Source organism: Diadema antillarum, unplaced genomic scaffold (assembly GCF_040938485.1).
Source record: "Diadema antillarum isolate AM-2024a unplaced genomic scaffold, OU_Dant_1.0 seq00000796_RagTag, whole genome shotgun sequence".
NCBI classification, from domain to species: Eukaryota; Metazoa; Echinodermata; class Echinoidea; order Diadematoida; family Diadematidae; genus Diadema; species Diadema antillarum.
This window is the reverse complement of record NW_027271681.1, coordinates 27877-39632: the sequence shown is the minus strand read 5'-3', so window position 1 is coordinate 39632 and position 11756 is coordinate 27877.

Sequence of the window (11756 nt, the reverse complement as noted above, 5' to 3'; positions counted from 1 at the left end):
CATGTGATGCCTTGTGGGATAGGATCATCTTATAGAAGCTGTTCATGTTTGTATGGCAGATAGATCTATTTATAAACAGTGTGTTCCCCACAGACTGAAGTCAGTGAGAATGTGAAGTAGCGACCTTTGCCTAATCTCTTGACATTGTGCGCAAAATTACCCGAAATTGCTGAGCTATCAGAAACACCAAACCAAACCAAGCACACAGCAAAACAGGGCAGTGTCATAGAAATTGTGCCCATACAAATAAACCCAGTGAAGGACTATGGTCCCTTGGGCTGAGTATTTTAGGCCACTACCTCCTGACGATGGAATGACAAAAAACTCATTTCCTACAGAAATTTTCCATGCACATTTTACCATGCATACCATGGACAAGGACAAAAGTTTCTGCCTTCATATTAACCAATTGGGGACGAGTCCTGAGTACACTTGGGCAAGCGTCTATGGGAAATACATGTTGTAGCAACTTCAAAACCATCCTCAATGAGTTAATATGGCACAATGTATTGAGTAAGTGGATGTAGCAGTGTTTTTTTTTTTTAATTATTTATTTTTTTAAGTACTGGTGGTGTTGCTGTAAAAAAAAAAAAAAAAATGGGTCTATCTGATGTGTTTGCATGTATTATTTAACATGCACAAGCAATGCATGGTAGTGAAAAAACAGAAGAAGATGAGATACTGGCCTGTGGGCAGTCGACTCTGTCTGCTGGTAGTTCAGACTCTTTCAGCACGGATGAATATTGAAAACTTTAATGTGTTCCATGTGAGTCCAGCATTTCTGTGTTTCGACCAGTGTTTTTTTTTTTCCTTGAATGTTGGTGAATTTAATGTATGTGCTTCCATTTATGCGTAAGTGTCTGTAGCCCATTTAGAAAAGGCAAAGCCTGTAGAGCAAAGATAGAGGCGGCCATGCAGCCTTAACTGCTTGTGTACAAGTGTTTGAGAGCCTTTTAACATTAGACCTCTGCCAGATTGCAAGGTCACATGCGTGCAAGAGGACCTACAACAAGATTTTGTGAGTTTTGCGTGGACATACTCTTGTCATTGAAGTTATTGATGGAATTGTTGATAAAGGAATGAAAAAGTAAAAAGAGTGTATATTGTAAGGGCAATTGAATTGCACTGTTTTATTCAAGCAAAAAAAGATATGCTGTATCTATATATTTCTTGGTATTTCAGTCATCATATTATTCAGAATCTATTCTGCAAATGTAGGTACTTTTAGAGGCAAGATCTTTTCTTCAGTATAAGTGCACTTCAATGCAAATGCATCCTATACAAAATTATATGTTAATTTTTACCCAAATATATTAATACTGATTTCAAATAAATTGAATTTGTGCAAACTTGATGTATTCCATGTGAGGAAATAAAGATAAGTGCAAATTCAATATTTTTTTTCCTCGTAGCAATTTGAATCGAGTGTCATCATTGCAGTGTATATCCAATGAGGTTTGGAATTGCATTTCGTAAGCACAATTACTTTGGTGTTTTCAGAGATTCTTCACAAAATAATGCAATTCTATTTATTGAATGACTGCATCAATCAAATCAAATTGAGTGCCATTACAATCTCTAGTTTAGATCGGAGTTATAGTTCAGCAGTATAAAGGCTATCGTAAGATTCCCATGTATGAAGGCTTGCCTCTGAGATTTCTCAAAGTGTTGTGCAATCAGGAATCATTTTGAGGACCTTGGGGTGTACATATGCCTTTTTGATATTGACATGATGGAATTCCTTTTGAACTGAAATATGCTGATGAGGTGCACAAGTTTGTAAGCAGCAAAACAATTCTGAAGAATCATGAAGGGTTTATATAATGTCAAGCCTTTAAAAGGGACTGATTTCTGTGAAACATTAAAAGTCAAGTTTCTATTTCTTTCTTCTTTTTTTTTTTTTTTTTTTTTTTTTTGGGGGGGGGATATTTTATAAATGGCTTTAATGTTCCTTTCTTCTTTCATTCAGTGATTTTGTGAACAAATCCTTTAGTAGCACTCTTCTGTAAGGAGCTTGCCAGCACTTTGGAAAAAAAAAAATCAAACTCCAAAAATTAGTCGCCATGGCAACTATTTGGGACAAACCAATCTGATATGAGCATGTTTGTTGTGTATGGTGTAATGCCATTATTTTGATTTACAGTTACTTGTAAACCTCTTGGAAAACTGGCCAATAATTATTGAGTCATTTAATTTTGGATCAATAAAATAAAACTCTGGATATGGTCTTGAGCTTTAGATGAGTTAGTCGTGCAAGCATCCTCCAAACTCTTGGGCAGCTACTTTTAGTTAGTCATTCAGGAATATTACACATACAGTATGATATCAGTGAAAATATTTTCCTGTAATATCAAATTTGTCAGTGCCAAGATATCATACATGTATGTAGAAGTTGAGACTAACATCTCTTCAGTTCTAGTGTGTGTGTGTGTGTGTGTGTATGTTATACGTAAATGTATGACCACAATGTGCATTCATTAAATATCAAACTGTTGATAATCTTATTACCCATTTCATTTTACTCTTTTTGCCTACATATCACTAACAAGTAATTAATCTATATAATAAATGTAGAAGCACAAACAATGCATACTAGCTCTTCAGTGGGTACTACAACATGTATAGCTATTGGTCATTCAACTTTGGTGGGTAAACAAACTTGAAAATTTACACAATGAGTTTATCTCCAATCGTTCCAATTTTGAGATATTTGCAATTATACGTAGTTAATACAAAGAAAATTATACCAGAATATATAATTTTTCTTTTTTTTTATTATAACTTCAAGAATAATCATTGGTATGTATCAAGTGAGGTATAACTTGTAAGGTTTGTTTTTGTTTTTTGTTTTCTGATGATGGACTTTCTAAAAGAATGTTAAGACTGGCTTTTTTGCGATCAAACTCTTGACTTGTAGATTGACCATTTGTGGCATTGCTTTGGCTGGTGAAGTCTATGGTTTATGGTTATAATCTTGGGATTTCTTGGAACTCATAGGATTAGAATGACCAGCAAGCATACCTGTAAGGTCATCTGCATGGCAATTCTTTAATTTTTTCCCCTCATTTTTTTTTTTCAAATTGGGGAGGCAAAATTTGGACATTTTATTTTTAAGGAAAAGGAGAAGTTTTCTGATTGCATCCTGTTCCCATAGGGCACCTGGAGCAGCATCTTTTAAAGAGGAAAACTATTTTTTTTTTTCATTGTATGCATTCCAGTGGCCAAGCTATTGGAGATTTGCTCTACAATCGGCACATTTCACTGCAAACAAAAGAGTGACGTTGCATAATGCTGACCCCCAAAATATACGCGTTTGTAATATGAGCGCCCCAAACTGCATTGCATGTCGTCAACCAGGCATGTCGGGAGACAGAGTGGCACCATATCTGTCAGAAATTAAAATGAATTTCTCCATTATCTTGGGTGTAGGATTTCATGTGCAAGGAGATGGTTCCATTGTCATTTGGTGTGTAAACGCATAGTGTATTGTAATGTTCATTACTAGTTATTGTGATACTGTCTTGTGTGTGTCATCCTCATAGACTCAGCTATTGCATTTCACTGGGTCTGTCTGTAGTGTCATCTCTGCTTGAAAAAGTTACAGAAGTGACAAATACTGATTAAGAAAGCAAATCCACGATTATTATTTGCATGTTGTCGGTGTTTGGTGTTTTACTGTCCAGATTAATTTGTATCTATACTAGTGGTTGTGTTTCATTTCATTTGGTATGCATGTGTGCATGAGAGGGGATTGGTTCTATAGATTCTTTTCAATAGTCAATTATCGTCAGTATTGTCAAAACTGTTCTAGATTTTGCTGGAATTTATGCTTTGTCAGCATATTTCCACCAGTCGTTGCTTCAACAGTGATGCGATCAATGAAATCAGATGAAACAACAAATTTTCAAATGGTGTTTTGTGTAAAATTGATTTTATTCATATGATAGCATTGAATGACCAGCTGTGAACAGCGGGTGGTCCGTTTGAAATTCTGCATGTAAAATTACATAAAAGAAAGGACAAAAGTAAACAGCCATCACAAGTAGTCTAGGCACATATTTCTAACAACCAGCATTCTCCATTTTTGGCAAATTGTATGTGAGAAACGGTTATTTCTTCAGATTGTTTATGAATAGTGATATTTTCAATTATTGACCAGGAGAGTCTGTAATGAACTGAATTGGTTGTCCTGGTAAAGAATTAGAGGAAGTCTTGACCAGTAGAGGCATGCAGTATAGAAAAGATGACTGTGTGATTATACTATGCATCAGAGGTAATTCATGGTTACAATGTATTGGATGAAGGAAAGAATTTACAGAGAATGAAAAAGAATTCTACACACCATAACTGTCATCTACCAAGGCCCAATATTACACAGAGTTGATATATGAAGTTTGTTTTATAGTTATTCTCGATAGATATATATCAAGTTTGTCATTAGACGCAACTCGTTATCATAGGGCTTGGTGTCAATACACGGAAACTGCTCCCCCTCCCCGACACACACACAAACAATCATAATGTGTAGGTGCAATTGTACAGTACTACTGTAGTGATGTCCACAATACATGAGTATGTGTCCATGTGGGAGGCAAAAGAACAATGCACTGTCCAGAATTTGTGTGATGGATGCTTGTGTAGAATGTCTATTGTTTGTAAAGTCCCAATATGGCGTGGCGTCATTTTGGTGTCGTGCGAGGCAGTCTCGTCGCTAGGAGGCGGAGCCAAGCGAGCTTTCTGACTGGTCTCCATTATGAGATTTCCACAAGCTGTTCATATCATATGACATTATAACTGTGATCTAATAAAAGATTGATAAAAGACATTTAAATTTTCTGTGACCTTTTTTGACCATGTCTTCCAACACACTAAGTTATGTGTGTATTTATATAATGTTTTAGTTCTGACCATATAATATATCATATATAATGTGAATGCATTCAGAGTGTTTGTGTATACAGTCAGCCTTACCTAAATCGAATCTATTTAGACCGATGAAATAGCTTCGACTTAGAGAAAACAAGACTTATTAGGGATTAAAATCAATATAATATAAAGGGAACAGGACTTGAAAAGACGTTCAGCGTAGGCGATTATTACACTCATGCTATGTCGACTTAAAGCAAGGTTGACTGTATACACGTATATATATATATATGTTTATATATATATATACATACATATATAAACACACACATGTATGTATAAATATGTACACACACACACATACAGTGGACTCCTGTTATAACGAAGTACTCAGGAGTGGCAGATATCTTTCGTTATATTGAAATTTCATTATAACCGAACAAATAAACAATAAAAATACATAGTGTGGATAATGATGCGGCCTGAATTTTTACTTCGTTGTGACCGGGATTTCGTTAAGACTGTGTTCGTTAAAACGGGAGTGCACTGTATGTATATATATACCGTGTGTGTATATATGTGACCCTGCACCTCAAAACAAACAAAAAGTCGCCAGACATAAATTTTTAGTTAAGACCATATTCTGAAAGAGCAGACTTTAAGCTTTAAAACAATGTATAACTCAAATCAAATGGACTCTCCTAACCTATCTAAATATTGGAAAGAAAGCAGAAACTCAGGAAAAGTGTGAACTGAGAAAAGAGGTTCTGAAGTACAGTGTCTATTCAAGCGCTTAATCTTTACCAAACCGTGCTGGCTGTGCGATGAATGGGACAAAAAACAGGAAGTAAACCACCAGAGTAACAACAATGAAAGGATTATCAGATTAAAGTGAAATTAAACATGCGTCATCAACACATTCTGTCCATAATTAATGCCAACTTTCAAAGCAGTAGCACTATCCTTTCAAAAGTTATTAGAGTTGAAAGTGAAGAGTGTGGACAAGGTTTTTCAGAAATGAAAAAGGTATTCTAAAGACACACCTAATCACACTACATTGTATCTTACCAAAAATGTTCGAGATAAACTGCTAAAAAACACACTTTCCTGCCCGTTTTATGATACCAAATTTTAGCATAATGTAAAAGAAGACCCGCTCTTTCAGAAAATATGAAAAAGTCAAGTTCGGCTAGGTTGACCCATTTCACTTATTTTCAGTCCTCACGCAAAATCAGTGTGTGCGACTTTATGTTCGTTTTGAGGTGCACGGTCACATATATAAGGGCCGTGACGTGAGAAAAGGGCCCTTGGGGCATTATATACCGAAAATGAGTTTTCACCTCCATATTGTAGAAGAAACTCTGACGTATTTGGATATGCAAACCTTTGTCTGAAATTCCACTCGTAAATGCTCCAATTACGACATTCAAAACAGCATGTTTTGCCCAAATCCTGTCACTTTTTGATGCGTCTATGCATTTCCGCGTAGTTTGCTAGTTTTTTTTTTTTTTGCGCGTATTGCTTTGTTAAACTTCCGCGCCGTTTTCTAGCATTTGCGCGCAGCGCTGCTAAGGGCCCTTTTCTCGCGTCACGGCCCATATACATATATATATATATATATATATATATATATACTTTTGTACATATACATGGACTCATAATGCATTCACATGGGGCACATGCATTGGTTTGTGATAGAAGACATCTACACACCCTGAATGGGCAGCCTTGCTTTGTTGTAAAATGGCTGAATGACTGACAAGACAAACAGAGTTGGAATGGAAAACGAGTGCATTAGGAATGCTCCTGTCTGGACAGAGATGTACAGATGCAAATTGTAGTTATTTTTGCAGTGCTAGAAATGCTACAATGTACAGTATGTCCCCCCCCCAAAAAAAAAAAAAAAAAAAAAAATTACAATTGAATTTTTGCATTGATAACTTTTGAAATGATGGAACAATCTAAATGCTACTTCAGGGAATGAAACTATAACGTCTTGCCTATATTTTGCAGAAAACCCCATTCAATTTGGTCAAGTGGTCACGGAGAAATGTGGATTGTTGAAAAGCATGTCGTGGGCCTGTTTCCTCCAAGTTCAGCACTTGGATGCTCTTGGAACTGTGAACACAATGGACAAAACTTGGAGGGAAGGGATTCCTGACATGCTCTACAAAGATCCTCATTTCTCTTTGACCACTGAAGCAAATCTGATGGGGTTTTCTGTAGGATGTGGATAATAAGTTGTATTTTCATACTCTGAAATTGTATTTGGATTAATTCACTATTTTTAAAGTTATCTTTACGGATGGTCCCATTGTAATTTTTTTGGGGGACATATGGCATGTCAGCAGTTCAAGAGATGTTGGGATAACAGAAGGGTGTGATAGTGGCTGGTCATCTGTCCAGCCATACACAGTCCTAGGTCATACCCAGACTGCATGGACCCAACATCCCTGATTTGTCTCCTGCCCAGTAATATTGAATTTCACATCCACCATTGTTTCATTCCATTTATATGAAAATGAGATATCGATCTGAAATTGATTTGCAGGCCTTTCCACCAAGGTGTTGGCAGGTTTCTGAGTACTGCTATACGGCAGCAAAGAATGTTTAAATTACAACTAAACATTCACACACTCGCATACACACATGTTCACAATCATATACTGCAAAAGTGGATATTTTCCTGTGAGTAATTTTTTGGCACTCTGCCGAGTAAGATGACTTTCACATGTTTTTAGTTCCACGGAATCAAGACATTACATAGTGGTACATTAATGTATGACAACCACAAATATTCATGTGCTTTTATTTTTCACACTAGTTTCCTGTTTCGCGAAATTCGCGAAAAATTCCACACCACAAAAATATCCACTTTTATAGTATCTCTTTGTTCTGAGAGCAGCATTAAATGAAGCAGGACACCTTTTTTTTTTTTTTTTTTTACATTTTCTCGTTCATAATTTAATACTGTAGCAAATAACAAGTACTTATTTAAGGATCTACCATTTTTTTTTTTTGAGTTGACACAAAATTCATTTTTAAAATCTTTATATCAATCCAGCAATGTATCACAATTTATGAACACGATTTTCCTCGTCGGGAGAAAACAGAAGTATTTACAATCCATTTCAATAATTCATCACATACACAAACCACCACCACCACGGGAGAGAGAAAACAAAAAGACAAAAAAAAAAAAAAAAAAAAAAAAATCTACTTTCTGTCTTGGTGGCTGAGACGCACAAGTTTCTCCCCCCGAAACGCATTTCAATAGATAATTGACTTCGAAATTCAGACAATACTGTTCCCATCCAACTATCTATATATTCATATATCAACAAGTTCATAACATATATTGCTGATTCAATCTTTTTTATTATGGAGCATATGCCTCCAACGTGAAAAGTATCGTGTAAAACTCGGTGCCCGGTCCTTTTTCTAGTGCAGTGCCGCACTATCTACATTCACATCCTGGACACGCAACAACGATTTTGACGAAAACGACCAGCTCCCGTCTGGGCTGTTTTTATCCTCCCGCACAAATCGGAGAGACAGAGAAAACATTTTTTCAAGATATAAATACTAGAAATTTACAATTTCCCGGAAGATAATCCATGATTTGTTATGAAATACCTCCGTTATCTACAAAAAGGAAAAAAAAAACACGAGTGAAGAGATCAGGAGTGCAGTTTGAAAGTCGTCACGAATTTCTCTTAAAAATTGCACATTCAGCAGGGCCCAGACGTCAAATCTTGTCACACATTTGTGGTGAGAGAAAGAAAGAAGTCGCTTCCGACTGACGCTCCCCAAAAATCACTAACGAACTTGAGCAAGAACTGTTACACTTGTTCTGTCTAATTCACAGAGTTACATGATTTGATTTACATTCCTGCCAAATCCGTACTTTGTGTGTAACTTTACGAGACTGTGCTATGAAAGAGATTACCAAGAAAGAATGACCGAGGCGGAGAAAGCTCATAGGATTGGTTGAGTTGCGCACAGACGTCTGTCTACTCCCGTGCTTCTGTAGCCAAACATGCTTTGGCCAATACACATGTAACCACAGAATACAACTACTCAAATGTTTCTTTCGGTTGTCATATCTACAATCGGGCCTACATATTTTTCTCAGCTCAGAATGCATAAATCTAGATTTAAAGAGAGAAAAAATAACTGTTCACCGAATACTCTGACCCCCCACAGAATCTAAACATAAAGTGATTTCTGTTTGATACCCAACTAAACAGCAGTGAACACTGAAGCCCTACAGTAGTGGTGCCAGAAGTGTACTATCCCATCTGAAAGCGATAATAATCACTGACAATGGCACGGCGCCCTCTCTAGGTCAGTTGCACCACATCCCGCTTTTCAAACCATTGTCAAAGGCGGTTTAGAAAGTATGACCCGTTGATGATTAAAGCCGCTAGTTTCAGAACGTCTCCTAATGAGGTGAAGTGAAACAAAAGGGAAGAAGCTCCAGCCCAAATTCAATTTCCCCACCTTATCTATCAACCCAATTGCAAATTGAATTCAGATTCAATCAAAATCACTTGTTTGTTTTCTCTGAAGGAAAGTATATCATCACTCAGCAGTGCCGTGATGGGAGTCGATGTGATTGTTTGTGACAGTTTTAAGTCCAGACAACCTATCCAAAACATGTGGAACTCATGTGGACCTCCGCCGTTTGGAAAAGTTTTGCTGAGATTAAGACCAACGAAAAAACAAGCGGGCGGCGAAAAAAAAAGAAAAAAGGCATTATAGAGAGTTGAATTACGGCCACCGGCTGACGGGGGTCTCGGACAGGAGAATGACTCCGCGGGTTGGGAGAGGAACTGAGGAGGGTGGGCAGCGGAACCACACGGCACGGGGTGTGCGTCACTCCCTCCCTGAGGGAGCGGCGGTGGAGCCGCGGACTGGAGCGGGGTTCTAACTGACAACAGGAAATTGGATGCGCACAATGGGGAGAGAAGGAAGTGCTCATCTTCACAAGAGGGGAAGGCATAAAATAACTTGAGGGACAGAGACGGGCTCTCCCAGATGCCTATCTCCTTCCCCCCCCCCCATCCTATTCATCTCTACAACAAGCCACATTATCAAGAGTGACTAGGTAGCACCAGTCTACACACAGAGTAACTCTATAGTGTCTTGCAAAATCAAAGATGTACAAGTACTGTAAAAGCTGATATTTTCGTGAATAAGGTCACAGGCAATTTTGCGAGATGTTGTGTTCGCGTTTTGACACTGAGGCTTATTGCAAATGCACTAATGCCTGTCTATTCGCAATATTTTCACGTTTTGAAATTCACAGCCTAACAGTGACTGGCGATATTTTTGTGAAAATTAAAGCCTCATGAAAATAACAGCTTTTACAGCATATGAAGGGATAACACATTGTTTCAAAACTTCTATCAATGTGACAAGGTCAGTTCTTTTTTCTCCTTATAGTTCTTTCCAGATATATCTCCCCTTTCTTTGGAATTACTCTTCCCTTTGTCAAGACTGTATGTTAGACATTGTACTGGACAAAATCTAATTTGAAATGTTTTACCCACAAGTCCATACTTGTCATCAATCATCTAAAGAGACTGAACAGACTTCGATAGCAACGATTTGATTTCAACACAACAAAGGACGGTATCAAAAAGAATCAAACATGTGATGTCCATCCCATGAACAGGATTCAAAATGATTGAATATGTATGTAGGACGAAAGAAATTGAAGCAAGGACCGTATACCACCGTTGGACAGATTACCACCCTTGTCTGTGTTTCATGATGTCGATCAAATAAGATAAAAAAAACATCATGAACACCTGGACAAACAAAGGGTTCTTCAAGTCACATGACACCTTAATCACGTCACATGACACCCTAATCACGTCACATGATCTGGAACATTTTCATTTTTGTTTAAATACATTTATTTCAAATCCGAAGTATTTCACATTTCATTTCAGATAATGTCTTTTGGTTAATCGCTTCCACTTCCTCATCTTTAATTTACAAATAAACAAATTAACATCAGTGAGAGAAAGTGGAGCAAAAAAAGTCTTCTATAAACTATGATTTTTAACCACCAAATTGTATATCTATACATAATATATTTATAAACTCATGATCACATCTCTTCTTGTGTGTTGTCTTCCTTGTCTATTTACTTCAAAAAAGGAACAACAGAAACATGCTTAATGGAATGTAATTGCAATCTCCTCTTTCTCAAAGATTTGGCACATAAAAAAAAAAAAAACTTCCCCCAAAACTTTGTTTGTCATGGATACGGTCAAAAAAATGATGGGGGCGATTTTGGGCACACTTTGTGCCAATGACAGGGACACTTTGTTTTTGTTGTTTTCTTACTGATATACAGACGATATTCAAATGAGCACCATGTTTATCTTATGCTTGAAGGGTGAATGGTGTGGATCCAGTACTAGAGACAGGTGAGTTTGGTGCTGAATTGTATGCAGCTGTCGCCAATGTATGATGTCTCTGACTTGTAGTGATGCCAACAAGTGGAATGTGCAGGTGACATTAGCTGGTCTCAAACTCGGCTTTGCATATGTTCATGATGACATCACATAATGTGAAGGGGGGGGGGGGGGGGGAGGGGGTTGCAAATATGCAGAGTAAATAGATATGGCTTGCTTAACAGAATGCATGTTTGTTTGTTTGGTTTTCGGCAAAGCCTGGATTATGACTTACATGTACAATTTGTATGTCATCATTGCTCAGTTATCAACCTGTATTAGAGTGTGATGTGAGCTTTCTCAATTTGCCCCAAAACTGCATGAACAGAAGAAACTAATCATGCTAAAATCCCCCCCCCAAAAAAAAAAAAAAAAAAGACAAAAAAAAAAGACAAAAAAAAATCTTTACTCATTCCCCTC